This window comes from Pinus tabuliformis, chromosome 3_2, assembly GCF_031772625.1.
Source record: "Pinus tabuliformis cultivar Carrire ecotype Pingquan chromosome 3_2, CPIR1, whole genome shotgun sequence".
In the NCBI taxonomy this organism is placed as follows: domain Eukaryota; kingdom Viridiplantae; phylum Streptophyta; class Pinopsida; order Pinales; family Pinaceae; genus Pinus; species Pinus tabuliformis.
Window position 1 is genome coordinate 142,373,373 of NC_142302.1, and position 14,336 is coordinate 142,387,708.

The window sequence follows — 14,336 nt, forward strand, 5'->3', positions numbered from 1 at the left end:
ACAATAAAGAATCATTATCCTCTTCCTCGTATTGATGATCTATTAGATCAGTTGAAAGAAGCAGTTTACTTTTCCAAGTTAGACTTGTGTAGTGGTTATCATCAAGTCAAAGTTGCAGAACAAGATGCATGGAAGACTGCTTTCAAGACAAAGCAAGGGTTGTATGAATGGCTGGTTATGCCTTTTGGCTTAAGTAATGCTCCTGCCACTTTCTTGAGAGTTATGAATGATGTACTCAAACCTTTTATTGATGATTTTGTAATTGTATATTTAGATGACATTCTTGTTTTCAGTAAAACATGGGAAGAACATTTGAAGCATGTAAAGCAAACTTTAGATGTTTTAAAAAGAGAAAATATCTATGTGAAGTTGTCAAATGTGAATTTGGCAAAATATCTTTAAATTATTTGGGTCATATTGTAGGGGGTGGTAAATTGAAGATAGATCCCTCTAAGGTCGAAGTCATTGTGAACTAGCCTAAACCCAAATCTGCTACAGAAGTTAGGAGTTTCCTAGGAGCAGCACAATATTGGAGAAATTTTATTGCTAACTTCTCTTTGATTGCATCTCCCTTACATGCTTTAACAGGATTGAACAAGGTGTTTCAGTGGGGAGGCAAACAACAGAAAGCATTCGACAGCGTAAAAGAAAAAATTAGTATAGCACCAGTACTAGCACTGCCAAATCTTCAACGTCCATTTGAGATTGAAATAAATGCCAATGACTATGCCATGGGAGCAGTGTTGATGCAACACGGTAAACCCATATGCTACCATTCTGAGACATTTAATTCTGCAGTAGTTAATTATCCCACATATGATAAATAATTGTATGCATTAGTACAGAGTGTGAAAAAGTGGAAACATTACCTAATGGGCAAAGAAATAATCATACATACCGATCATCAACCACTTCAATATTTGCACTCACAAACTAAATTGCAGCAATCAAGACATTATAGGTGGATGGGTTTCCTACAGCAATTTCATCTTGTCATCAGATATAAGAAGGGCATACACAATAAGGTTGCAGATATGCTATCAAGACCAATCATAAATGCATCTACTATACTTAAGCATAACTCAGTAATGCATGAAAGTTACATTGAACAATATGCTCAAGATGTAGATTTTAAAGATGTATATGCAACTTTAAGTCATGGCAAGCAAGTAGAAGAATTGGATTATTATGTTAAGGACCAACTCTTATATCATTTGGGAAAGTTATGCATTCCACAAACTGAAAGAGTTAACATAATCCAAGAAGCACATACTTCTCTCATATCAGGTCATTTTGGTGTAAGTAAAACAATTGCACAGTTGCAAAGGTTCTGTTATTGGCCAAGAATGCATGAAACAGTTTCTAGATATATTAAAGGGTGTACTATGTGTGCTAAAAGCAAGCCCAGTAATAGAAAAATAGGCTTGTACACTCCACTTCCAGTTCCTTCTCGTCCTTGGGAAAGTGTTTCCATGGACTTTGTTGGGGGATTGCCAAAATCTAGAAAAGGTCATGATTATTTGTATGTTGTTGTGGATAGGTTCAGCAAAATGTGTATTTTGATACCTTGTAACAAGTAGGTCACAGCTGAACAAACAGTAAAGTTGTTCTTTCAGCATGTATGGGTTCATTTTGGGTTACCCACTTCTATTATATCTGATCGAGATTCCCGATTTGTTGGGAAGTTTTGGTCAAGTCTATGGGAGTTGATGGACACCAGATTGAAGAAGAGCACAACATTTCATCCACAAACAGATGGTCAAACAAAGGTGGTCAATAGGACAATGATCCAGTTGCTCAGAGGCTATTGCAGCAAGCATCCCAAGCTTTGGGATGAGAATTTGTGTTATGTGCAACATGGTTACAACCATGCCAAGCACTCTTCTACTCAGAGATCTCCTTTTGAGACTTGTTTCGGTTTTATACCAAAGTCTCCCTTGGATTTTTTCTTTGGTAAAGACATAGTAGTTGATGGACACAGTGATGTGGACAAAGCAACCAAGTTCATTGAATAGATCCAAGAAATTCACTAGGCAGTGCAGGAACAACTGGAAAGAAACCAGGCCAAGTACAAGGCAAGGCATGACAAGCATCGAATTGAGCATAATTTCCAAGTTGGTGATCAGGTCTGGTTGTACATCAGCAAAGACAGAATGCAAGGTGAAGGTAAGAAGCTAAAATCAATAAGGTATGGGCCTTTCAAGATACTTGAGAAAATTGGTGAAAACGCTTTTCGCCTTGATTTTCCAGATTATATGCATATCTATTTAGTCATTAATGCAGAAAACTTGAGACTGTATGAACCTTCATTGATTGAAGATCCCGAAGAGCAAAGTCAGTTGCCTTCTATTGATGATCTGTTTCCTGAATATCTCAATGAGTTGCAGGAAGACACAATTCTGGACAGGAAGGTGAGAACTACACAACAAGGGGATGTTGTGTACCTGAGAATCAGATTCAAAGGTTCAAAAACAAGCAGTGCACGATGGATAGAAATTGGACAAGTGAGGAAGCTGTATCCTCACTTGATCGATGCCTAAAAACCAACTTTTGGTGGTCCAAAAGCTTTTCAGTGGGAAGGCGTGATCCAAAATGGATCCTAAAACCCTCTAAGTCTTTATATACTTAAACACTATCGCAAAGGAAAAACATTCACAAATGGCGGAAAACACTATCGCACGGGAAAAACATGAAGAAATGGTGAAAACAGAGTTAAGCGGAGGCTAAAGCAACATTGCACAGGAGCCATCGGATCGGATCGATCAATGGTCCAGATCTAATCAGCATATCGCAATCGGAGGTGGCAAGCAGAGTCTATCGGAGGCGGCCTAATGGAAATCGCGATTAAACGAGGGTCATTGATCAAGCGTGCAGATCGGCAGTCCAGATCTACTCGCAATATCGCATCGCTAATACACACACAAAAGGACTTAACCCACAACCTGAAGGTTAGGCAATATGCGATTACGATATATCACATCGCAATATCGCATCGGAGCGATACAAAGGAGCGGGGCCAATACAAATGTGACTTGCGATAGCTAGACCCGATGGGTTTTATGGATGCAATTTAATATATTTTGAGTTCTGGTAAAAAGGGTTTTCCTATGTATTTTTGCATTTTTGTTAAATAAACGAAATACAAAGAAAATGCGCCCGGAGCGATAAAACGAACCCGAAAGGTTAATACATGTAGCTTTATATTATTTGAGTTCCATAATGAGCGGGATTTCAGGCGGGCCTCAGGCGGTAAGTGGTATTGGACAGGCTCCACCCGATCCCATACAATGGTTGACACATGGCTTGGCGCCGGAGAGAGAAAACTGCCTTTTCGGGCGGGTAATCTCCATACGCATAAGCTGCCCGAAATGAATATCAACCGTTGGATCAGAGATCACCCAGATCAATGGTGGGCTTGCGATAGTGACCAAAGGCGGATCCGAAAGGATTATAGGGCGGATTTGATGATTTTTGAAGTCCGATAGAAATATTTTTGCAGGTTTTTCAGTGTTTTTAGTGTATTTCTCTGTGTAAATAGAGAAACGTGTTCTCGAGGATTTCAACCACGCTAATGGTCCTTTTCGTTTAAAAACAGGTGGCCACCATACCTGAAGGCGTTTCACAATGATTGTTTAACGCTCAGAGGGGATTTGAACGGACAGAGGTTGGAAGCTAGAGAGCCGAAAGGGGAGATGAACAGACAAGCGCCGATAGGCTTAAAAGCCAGTCAGTGGCAGAGACAGGGCAGGCAGTGCTGAGACAGAGAGAAAACAAAAGACAGAGAGCGAGAGGGAGAGTCTGTGTACTCAGAAAGACTTGAGGGATTCAAGTAAAACCCTGTTGTTTATTCCTGTTGTGTTGAGACTCGATTTGAGCTCACACTTGTAAAAACTCTGCTCTTGAAGACATAATAGAGAGGTCACCACTAAAAGTTGGACCAGGAGACATAGCCCAAGAGTTTTGGGTGAACTCCTTGATTATTTGCTATGTTGATGTGTGTTTGTCTATTATGTTTCTCTAACTACTCATTGTCTATATTATTCGCAATCTTTTCAATCCGTTGCACTAAGTAATATAGGCATTCCTGCACACGAGTTTGTAATACCTTAATATTGTTTTAAGATCTCAATTTCAGATCAATGGGGCTCCTATGCACCAAATAAAGTAATAGTAGTAACATGGAAGAAAAGGAGAATGGCAGTTAGGGATAGACCCTATAAATGAATTATACACTTAATAAAGATGGATGGTTAGAGATTGAGAATAAAGAATGGAAATTTCTTCAAGTAGGAAAATATAAAACACTCACAAAAACATAGAGGAATGGCAAATGGAATGATCTCTCTCTTTGAAATATGCTTCACCTATTTTTTTATAATATTTCATTCATCTTCTTGGAACTTCTTTATAGTTAGTTTATTTTTCCCTTTTCGTGCTAACTGAATTAAATCCCAGACTTAGATATTCATCCTCCAAACTTGGTTGCACTTTAGACGCTCAAATATTCTTTTAATAAATCATTTTTCCAAAATAAATTGTTTCCAAGCTAGAAATAGTTATGGATATATTTAATATTTTTGGCATGATGGATGCCATTTTAGTTGTGGAAACCATTTCCAAAATGTTATTCTCATCTCCAGCTTTCCAACAAGCTCTCGTTTTCCCAATTCAGACATCAGGAACTCAAGTTATGGTCTTTGGAAGATAGTGGCTCAACAATCATTGATTTACTCCATGTGAATCTTAGCCTTTGATTTATCAATCCACCCTATTCATCACACGTGAATTGTGGGAATGAATTTATAAAAAAATATAAAGAAATGGGCTCCTCATGTTATTTATATTATTTGTGTCTAAAGTAGAAGGAGCCACATAACCTTGCGTAGCTTATGCATAATGTAGTTTTTGGTTACCATTTCATTTCCCAGTCATCTTTTCCCAACAAATACTTTCAAAGTGTTACCCTGAGATAAGGTGCCATGTGTCATAGGGAGATATGTCAAAGGAAAATACAAGAAATAATGATAAAATTTAAGCAATAAAGCGAACTGTGAGGATAAAGTGCAATTAAAAATAAATAAAGGTAAAATTGATTAAGTAATGAATGTGACGTGCAAAGAAATATGGTAATGAATATGCGAAGGAAAGAGTGTAGAGTACAAGTTAAGTAATAAAGTGAACTATGAGGATGGAGTGTAAATAAAGTAAAATTGATTAAGTAATGAATGTGATGTGCAAAGAAATATGTTAAAGAATGTGGGAAGGAAAGTGTGTAGAGTGAAGTATGTGTCGAGTATGAGTGCCACACAATTTGGAAAATGACTAATTGTGGTAAATGGTCACGTAAATTTATAAGTAAAAAGGGCTGAGGAGGTAAGATAATTTTGCATGAAAAGTATGAACTGAGGTAATGTTCCACAGAGCTTGGAAAATGACTAAGTGTGGTAAATGGTTACATAAATGACTAAGTAAAAAGGGAAGAGGAAGGGTAATTTTTCGCATAATTTGGAAAATTACTAATTGTAGTAAATGGTCATGTAAATGTATAAGTAAAAATAGAAATATGGTAATGAATGTGCAAATGAAAGTGTGTAGAGTAAAGTATGTGTGAAGGAGTATGAAGTGGGGTAGTGTTCCACGCAATTTGGAAAATGACTAAGTGTGTTAAATGGTCAAGTGAATTTCTAAGTAAAAAAGGAATAGGAGGTAAGGTAATTCATCTTGAAAAGTATGAAGTGGGGTAATGTTCCACACAACTTTGAAAATGGCTAAGTGTGGTAAATGGTCACATAAATGACTAGGTAAAAATGGAAGAGGAGGTAAGGCATTTTTGCATGAAAATAAAACTTTTGGAAAAATGAAAAATAGATAAATAAACTAGATAATGGAAATAATAGCCTCCAGGGTTAGCTCAATTGGTTGAGTTCCCATTGCTAAAGTACCTCACCAATGGGAGGTCACAGAGAAAATTCTCCTCGACACCCTCAGGGTTAGGATTTGCTAGTTTTGTTGGTAGGATGTGATCCCTTCGGGCCGATCTGCCCGAATTTACCTTAGGAATTTTTTTGGATAATATGATAAAAATGAAAGAAATGGGAATAATAATAAGTAAAATTTTAAATATATCAAGAGAAAATGGTGATACCTTTGGCATATGATTTGAACGAAGTTGAGACATAGGGCTATCTAATGAGAGGATGAGAATAGTTGATTTCTTCCTTCTTAGAAACCCTTTAATTTTTTTAAAGGAAAAACCATCTTAGTTAACCTTCTGTAAGGAAGCACCTCACCTTGAAATTGATCTTAAACTCTTAATTTTTTTGGGCCTTCATGAGGGTCATTTGTGTAACTGACCCACCCTACATTTACCCACTTTTACAAGCTCTCTAGGGTAAACATGAGTTGAGTGATACTATGACATGACCCAATCTCCAAGTTCCAGTTATGGAAGTGGAGCCTACAATCCGAAAAATTATTGATACCACTCAGGCACACTAGATCACCCATAAGTCAATCCACAACCTCTGATGATGAAATCCTGAGTTGGAATTATTTTTCCACAAGCCTAACACCCCAACCAAACCCACAACACAACATGTATGTGGTTACGAGGCTCCAACGACACCCATAAGCCTTTCTCCATGTGGTTATGACCCAAATCTTCTAGTTTTGTGCATGCGGTTCTAGGATATGTGACACCTTTTCAATCTAACCTTCATATCACTACCCAAAACTGCTTGTAACTTTCCATAATCATGATTAAGATGATAACAATGCCAAAAATTCAAACTTGGAAAATATCTTGACCTAGACATGCCTAATACACAATAGACATTTCGTCAAACATATGGTAAATTTTTAAGCTACAGGTCAAGAATTCATATATAATCATAAACCTCTGAACTTCATCTGAGAATCACCAAGAAGGTCTAATGTCATCTCAAGTAGTTGCAACAACACTTGTTAGCCTGTGCATTGATCAACCTTTCAAATACTTATCAAATCATGAACAAGAGCCATGGATATATCACATCATAGAACCATGCTTATAACCAGAATATTAACCATGACAAATCAACGATAGAATCCATATAATAACAAGTACAATTTTTCATAGATGAGAATAGGAAAATAATTCTTATTAACTTGTGCAAATACCAACCAAGTCAGGGACTTCCACGTACCACCTAACCATAGATTGGATTGAACGGAATCTTTCTTTTAGCCAGTCATCCCCATGCCATATTCTAAGCATGAATGTGGGATCATAAGGGCTAAGCCAAAACAAAACCAACTAGGGCTTACAAAGGCCAAACCTCCTCAACCCTCAACCACAATGATCTCATCTATATGATCCATAAATCCATAACATCAACCAGATTGGTCTCTACCCTAGTTGTCTAGGGCTCCAGGAACTAATAGCTCAACCCACATCTAACTCAGGGCTCTAGATCATTTGTTCCAACCCCAGCTCCAGGGACTAGTAACTCAACCCATAAGGCTCCAAACTGTTTTTCCCAACCTACGGCTTCGAGAACTAGTAACTCAACCCATTTGTTCCAGGGCTTCCAGAGCATTTGTTCCAACCCATAGCCATAAGGAACCTGAGCAACAATTAGAAACACAAGCGGAAAACCCACAACACCAAGGCTATCCAGGAAATGGCAGGGCAAGGCTAAAACCATTGTCAATCCAGGAAAATCTCCATGCATAACCAAGGAATCATATGCATATACCATGCATCCAAAATCAACAAGCAAATCACACTTGCAACTTGTTACCTGCAAAGCATTCCAATTGTAGCTATTTTATCCAACTATCTCCTTGCACTCCCTTGCTTTCCTATGCTTTCTTTCTCTTGTCCAAGTGAATATTAGAGTGCTCCAAACATGCTCTAAGAATGCTCCAAGTGTGCAAGAGTATGAGAGAATGAACTAGATCTCCACCACAAAACTATCAAAAATCTAGAAATTGTTTCTCTAAAGCATTTTTATCATTGATGCCTCTATTTTCTTCATTTTCCTTCATTTTTCCTCTAATTCCCTTACATGAAAATTTGTGTCTCTTCGCCTTCCTTTTCTCCTATTTTCCTTTATTTATCATATTTAAATGACAATTATTGCCTCTTTTCCTTTTCCAATTTCCATACCCATTATTAATCTACAAGTGATGCCCACTAAAGCGTTTTCCCACCATTCATCTTGGAATACGTGTCCCATGACCTTGGTCTTATTTTATTTACATGAAAAATCAACTAGGGGTTGTTAGAAACCCCTCCCCCTTGGGGGACATTGTCCTCGGTGTTCAATGGTGATTATGACTAGCAAACCATATTGCTTATGGAGATTTATAAACACAGCTCGTTGCAGTATTTACAATATACCAAACAACTAAAACATGATAAACATATCACTTATTGGAGTTGTAACAATCCCTTATTATTTTCATGTAAATAAAATAAGACCAAGGTCATGGGACACGTATTCCAAGATGAATGTTGGGAAAAACATTATAGTGGGCATCACTTGTGATTAATTAATGGCCATGGAAATTGGTAAAGGCAAAGACGCAAAATTGGCATTTATTTATGAAAATAAAGGAAAATAGGAGAAAGGGAGGTGAAGAGACACACATTTGCATGCAAGGGAAATTAGAGGGAAAATGAAGAAAATAGAGGCATCAATAATAAAAAGGCTTCAGAGAATCAGTTCACATCTTTTTTCAGTTTAGTTTTGACTCTCTTATTTCATTCTCTCCCTTTCTCATACTCTTGCACACTTAGAGAAATCCTAGAGCATGCTTGGAGCACTCTAGTATTCACTTTGATTGTAGAAATAAAGTAAAGGAAAGCAAGGGAGCGCAACGGAATAGTTGGATCAACAACTACAACAGGGATAATTTGCAGGTAATAGGTTGCATGTGTGATTTCCTTGCCAATTTCTGGATGCATGGTATATGCATGTGATTCTTTGGTTATGTGTTGTCATTGGCATGGATATTTGCCTGGATTGACAGTGGTTTTAGCCTTTCCTTTCCATTTCCTGGATAACAATGGTGTTGTGGGTTTTCCACTTGTTTTTCTAATTAGTGCGTAGGTTCCTGATGGTTGTGGGTTGGAACAAATGCAATGGAAGCCCTAGAACAACTTGGTTGAGTTACTAGATCCTGAAGCCTTAGGTTGGGATAAATGCTCTACAGCCCTTGGTGGGTTGAGTTACTAGTTCTTGGAGCCCTGGAAAACTTGGGTATAGATCGATCTAGTTGGTGTTAATGATTTCTGGACCATAGAGGCGGAATCATTTTGGTTGAGGGTTGAGATGGTTTTACCTCTAGAAGCCCTGGTTGGTTTTGTTTTGGTTTAATCCATGAGATCCCACATTCATGCTTGGAATATGGTGCGGGGGTGATTGGATGAAAGATAGATTTGGTCCAACACAATATATGGTCAGGTGGTATGTTGAAGTCCCTGAATTGGTTGCCATTTTCATATGTTAATAAGAGTTATTTTCCCATCATGATTTATTGGCACTTGTATTGGTCATCTTGTTGACATTATGGTTGATTTTCCATGGTTTCTATGTTGGTTAATTGCTAGTTATATGTTGGTTATATGATGTATGCTATCTATGGATCTTGTCATGATTTGTTAAGTTATCAAATGGTTAATGAATATATGGACTAACAAGTGTTGTTGCAGCTAGCTAGAGAGGGTTTAGAGCCTTCTCGGTGATTCTCAAATGAAGACTATTAGTTTATGATTATATATGCATTCATGACTTGTAGCTTACATGTTTTCCATATGTTTGACGAAATGTCTATTATGGATTAAGCATCTTTGGGTCAAGTTCTTGCTTGAGTTTTGATTGGGTGGCTTTGTCATTACCTTTGATTGCATTCTGGAAATTTTCAGGTAATTTTGGGCAATGGTCTGGAGGTTGGCCCGAAAAGGTGGCATAAATCCGAGAACCGCATGCTCAGATTTGGAGGATTTATGCCATAACCACAAGGAAGGAGGCTTGTGCATGTGGTTGGCACATCATAACCGCACTCTTGCCTTGTTGTGCGTGCGGTTGGGGTGTTAAGTCAGTGAAGAATGGTTCCAACCCAGGGATTGGTCACCTGGGGTGGTTGTTCAACTGCTAAGTGATCTGTGGTCCCTGTAGGATGTCAGTAAGTGTTCAATTTTTAGGTCCCACTTCCTTAATGGGGAATTGGAGATTAGATATGCCATAGTGGCACTCGTATCATGTTTATCCTGGAGAGCTTGTGAATTTGGGTAAATATGGAAGGAGGCATTTACAAGAGCTTTATAACAAAACTCGATACGATATTTACAATGACCAACACATATAGTTATACACATTTCCTTCAACCAACAAATAACCATAATGTTTATGGAGCTTTATAAACACAACTCGATGCAATATTTACCATGATATACACATATATACATATGCACATTTTCTCTAACCAACAAATAAAAGTATATGATACCTGCATCAACAATAAGGGAATCCAGAGGCTCACACCTCCACCCTCAAAAGTAGTTCCAAGATTCACCTCCTTCCCAGGAAGTCCATAATACACTATCAAAATCAAAGTCCACATCTAATGTTCGGTGCTACAATCCTTGTGTTACTTATCCTCTCAATGAATATTTACCAGCTCATTGTTCTAGGGCACACTCCCAATGTTTTTTTGTTCCATTTGGAAATGCTAATGACCAAAACAAATGTATTTCCCGGCCTTCCCTTCTCTGGTACATAGTCCCTTGGGCAATCCAGTCACCCTCTTCCATGCAGTCACACACCTTCCAAGTTCCACTAGCATCCCATTCTCGAGTGACCCATCCCTTGGCAAGATTTCCTCGCATTGGATGGTCCAAACCAAGGAATATTCCTTCCTCAAAACCATCATACCAGTCATAACATGCTCATGGAAACCAATGGACACTATTGGGTACTAGTGTCCCACAATGGCCCTACTTCTTAATACTTTACCAACACCTTGTTACATGTTCCAATTCCTTTTACTACTACTGCTAACATTCTGGCAGCCAGTTCCAACCACCCAAACTGGGCATTTCCCATGTTTTCCTCTACCAAGCACGTAACTTCTATTAGACTCAAAAGGAATTGAAATAAATTCAAGTCATACCTCATCGATATCTCGTTAGTAAGGTACACTTGCAATTATGTTTACTTCCTATCACAACAAGCCAAATTAGCTCTTTGATAAAATCATCATATATAAACACATCGCATCTGATTAGTTTGAAACCCAACCATCATAAATCAAAATCATAGATTATGTGCATAATTAAAAATTGAAATAAAGTATTGATACTTATCTTTAAGTTTTTGTTTTCTTCTACCTTTGTTCTTTGTCCTTTTCATACACACATTGAATCAGTTTCCAAACCTGGCAAGCACCCAGTGTCTTCTCTTCTCTTTGATCACGTACACACACTGGATCGATTTCTAAACACAAAAAGCACCTAGTGCCTTCTCTTATCTTCTTGTCCAAATAAATAAGAGAATTCAGAGACTATACCGCCTCCTCCCTCAATATCAGCAACAAGGGAATTTAGAGACTATACCACCTCCTCCCTCAATATCAGCAACAAGGGAATCTAGAGACTACACCGCCTCCTCCCTAAATTGTAGAAATTTCACCGTAGATTAAACTGATTATGAAATGTACTAAAGCAAAATACTTAATCTACTTCTACAATCAAACTTGCGGAAGCTTAATCGATTTTGAGCAAGATCAACCAGAACACATATAATAGAGAAGAAGATTCAATCACACATGAAACATAGAAGAATACTCTAGGGAAAGCCTCAGCTAAAAACCCCGCTATTTGTATTATCATACAAGTGCAAATATCTCAAGATTACACAAAGCTTTAGCTCACAAGCTATCCATCTCTCAGTACAATCCCTCACTACTACTCATAGATAGAATAGACAACACATATGCCTTCCTTCAGTCCTCCAAGCCTCCTATTTCCTTGCACAGTTTCTCCTGGGTCCTCAAGTTGCCACCTGTGTGTAATTCACCTCACACACTGCTCTGACCTCTGAAATAACTGCGCAATCCTGAAGGAGTTAATTCCTTCTGCATGGATAAGTTTCCTATATAGGAAAATTCCTCCAACTGATAGTACATTGTCCCTTCCTTTGATCTCAACTGGGTCTTTCTCTGAAATGACATGCATGAATTATTTATGAGAGAATATTATGTTATCTGGAGAACACTAGTTGCATGCATGCATGCATTAACTGACTAAACTCACAATTAGTTCCTCCAACTATTTGGAACTAATTTAACTGGACTTAACTCAGTTAACTGAGCTAACTAATTACAACTCAAATACAACTCATCCTTATCTCCTTAATTAAGGGATAACTTCCTCAATCAAAGGGATAATTGTTGCATGTCTTCACATAGACTTCATGTTTGATTTTCTCCAACTAATTAACTCAAGATGAATTAATTAATTATTTTTCAAACAGCGGTTGATACCAAATTCGAATTTTAATTCAGGGACTAATTAAAATTGGAATCTATCCCGAAATGCTATTTATAACAATGCTATTTTTAGCATTTCTATTTTTTTCTATTTCCAACAGAGTTGGAGTATATCCTAAAATGCTATTTATAGCAATGCTATTTTTAGCATTTCTTGTTGCTATTTTCAACACTCCCTCTCAACAAGAAAGGCATTCAACTCAAACCCGATCCTAAACCTTTGGAATGTTTTGCATGCAACACTTCTCTCAAGTGTTGTTGCTCCAGCAACTCTAGGAACACAAAAAATATCCAACCTGAATCAGAATGATGCCTCTGTCATCAAAGTTTCTGACTGCTATTGCCTCTGTCGACTGAAAACTCTGTGCTTCTGCTAACTGCTCTAGCCTCCGTCACTTTGATCTCTGACTGCATCAATCACATTGATTCCTCCTGCTGCATCTGTGTTGCTACTAGTCCTTCCTCCCAGCATTGCATCTGCACTGCACCTCCTCTCATCATGTTGCATCGTGTTGTCCACTGCTACACTGCAACTCAGTTACTGAGAAGTAAGTAACTAATCTCCCAACTGACCTCCCTGTTGGGCTAGAAACACCCTCTGATGCCGAAGCTCCCTCTGTCGCTCCATCCACATCCGTCTCTACCCACTAAGCCAGTCTTGCTACTCCTCATCAGGGCTCCCGTAGCAAGGTCTACTCAAAGAGGTTGGGTACCTCAAGGATCCTACCCCTATTTCAGCCTTCTTGGGACAATCACTTCACATCTCCCCACCTCCCACCTAGAGGTATGGATGCATGTGATCCCTCTACCCACTTGGCTCGAAATTTCACCCTAATGGAGGTCTCTGCATGAGTGGATTCCTCCACTCGATCTCCTCTTGGCTTCTCCAATTGTGGCTTCTCCACAACCTCTTGAAGCTGCTTCACCAATTGTGGCTCCTCCACAATTGTCTGAGACTTCTTCTGGCGCTGCATGTTGAGAGGTAATGTACTCTCCCTCTCAACCACCAAGTCTCCAACATTTGCCTTGCTCCTCAAGGCTTTGCATGCATCTTGAACCTCAAGAGCATACAAGTTCTTGACTCATGAACCGATCTGCTTCACTTGTCTCATGGTGATGTGTCTAAGGAAAACCTTTCCCTTACTGAAGACTACATCATAGCCTTTTTCCTCCAACATCGCGATCGATACCAAGTTCTTCTTCAGTCCTGGCACATACTTCACATCTGTCAAGGTGATGCGAGCTCCATGCTCCCTCTGAAAAGCAACCGTACCTTCACCTGAAACATGGTACCTTTCATCGTCACCCATCTCTATGAGTATCTTGAGGTCTTTCTCCTCCAAGATACTGAACAAACTCTTATCGCTAGTCATGTGGAATGAGGCTCCACTGTCAAGAAACCAACCACAACCCATCATCGATGAAACCATGCATGCGATGAGGGTAAAATCCAATTCGAACTGAGAGGCTAATGCCTCACCTTCAGATCCTTCCGAGGATCCCTTCTTGGATTTCTTCAATGGACAAATAGTTGCATAATGGCCCACCTCATGACAATTAAAGCATCTCACTTTGGATTTATCAATCTTCTTCCCTCCATTAGAAGAACTCGATTTAGGATGAGAATCCTTCTCCTTCCCTTTCCTTGCCTTACTCACTAAGGTGAAATTTTCTTCATCCTCCTTGGATGAAGAACCATCTCTGGTGCTCCTCCTGATCTCCTCCTGCATCATATCCGACCACAATCGTTCCAATCTGGTAGTTCCTCTCTTCCATTAACTGAGTCCTGGTAGCTATGCCAG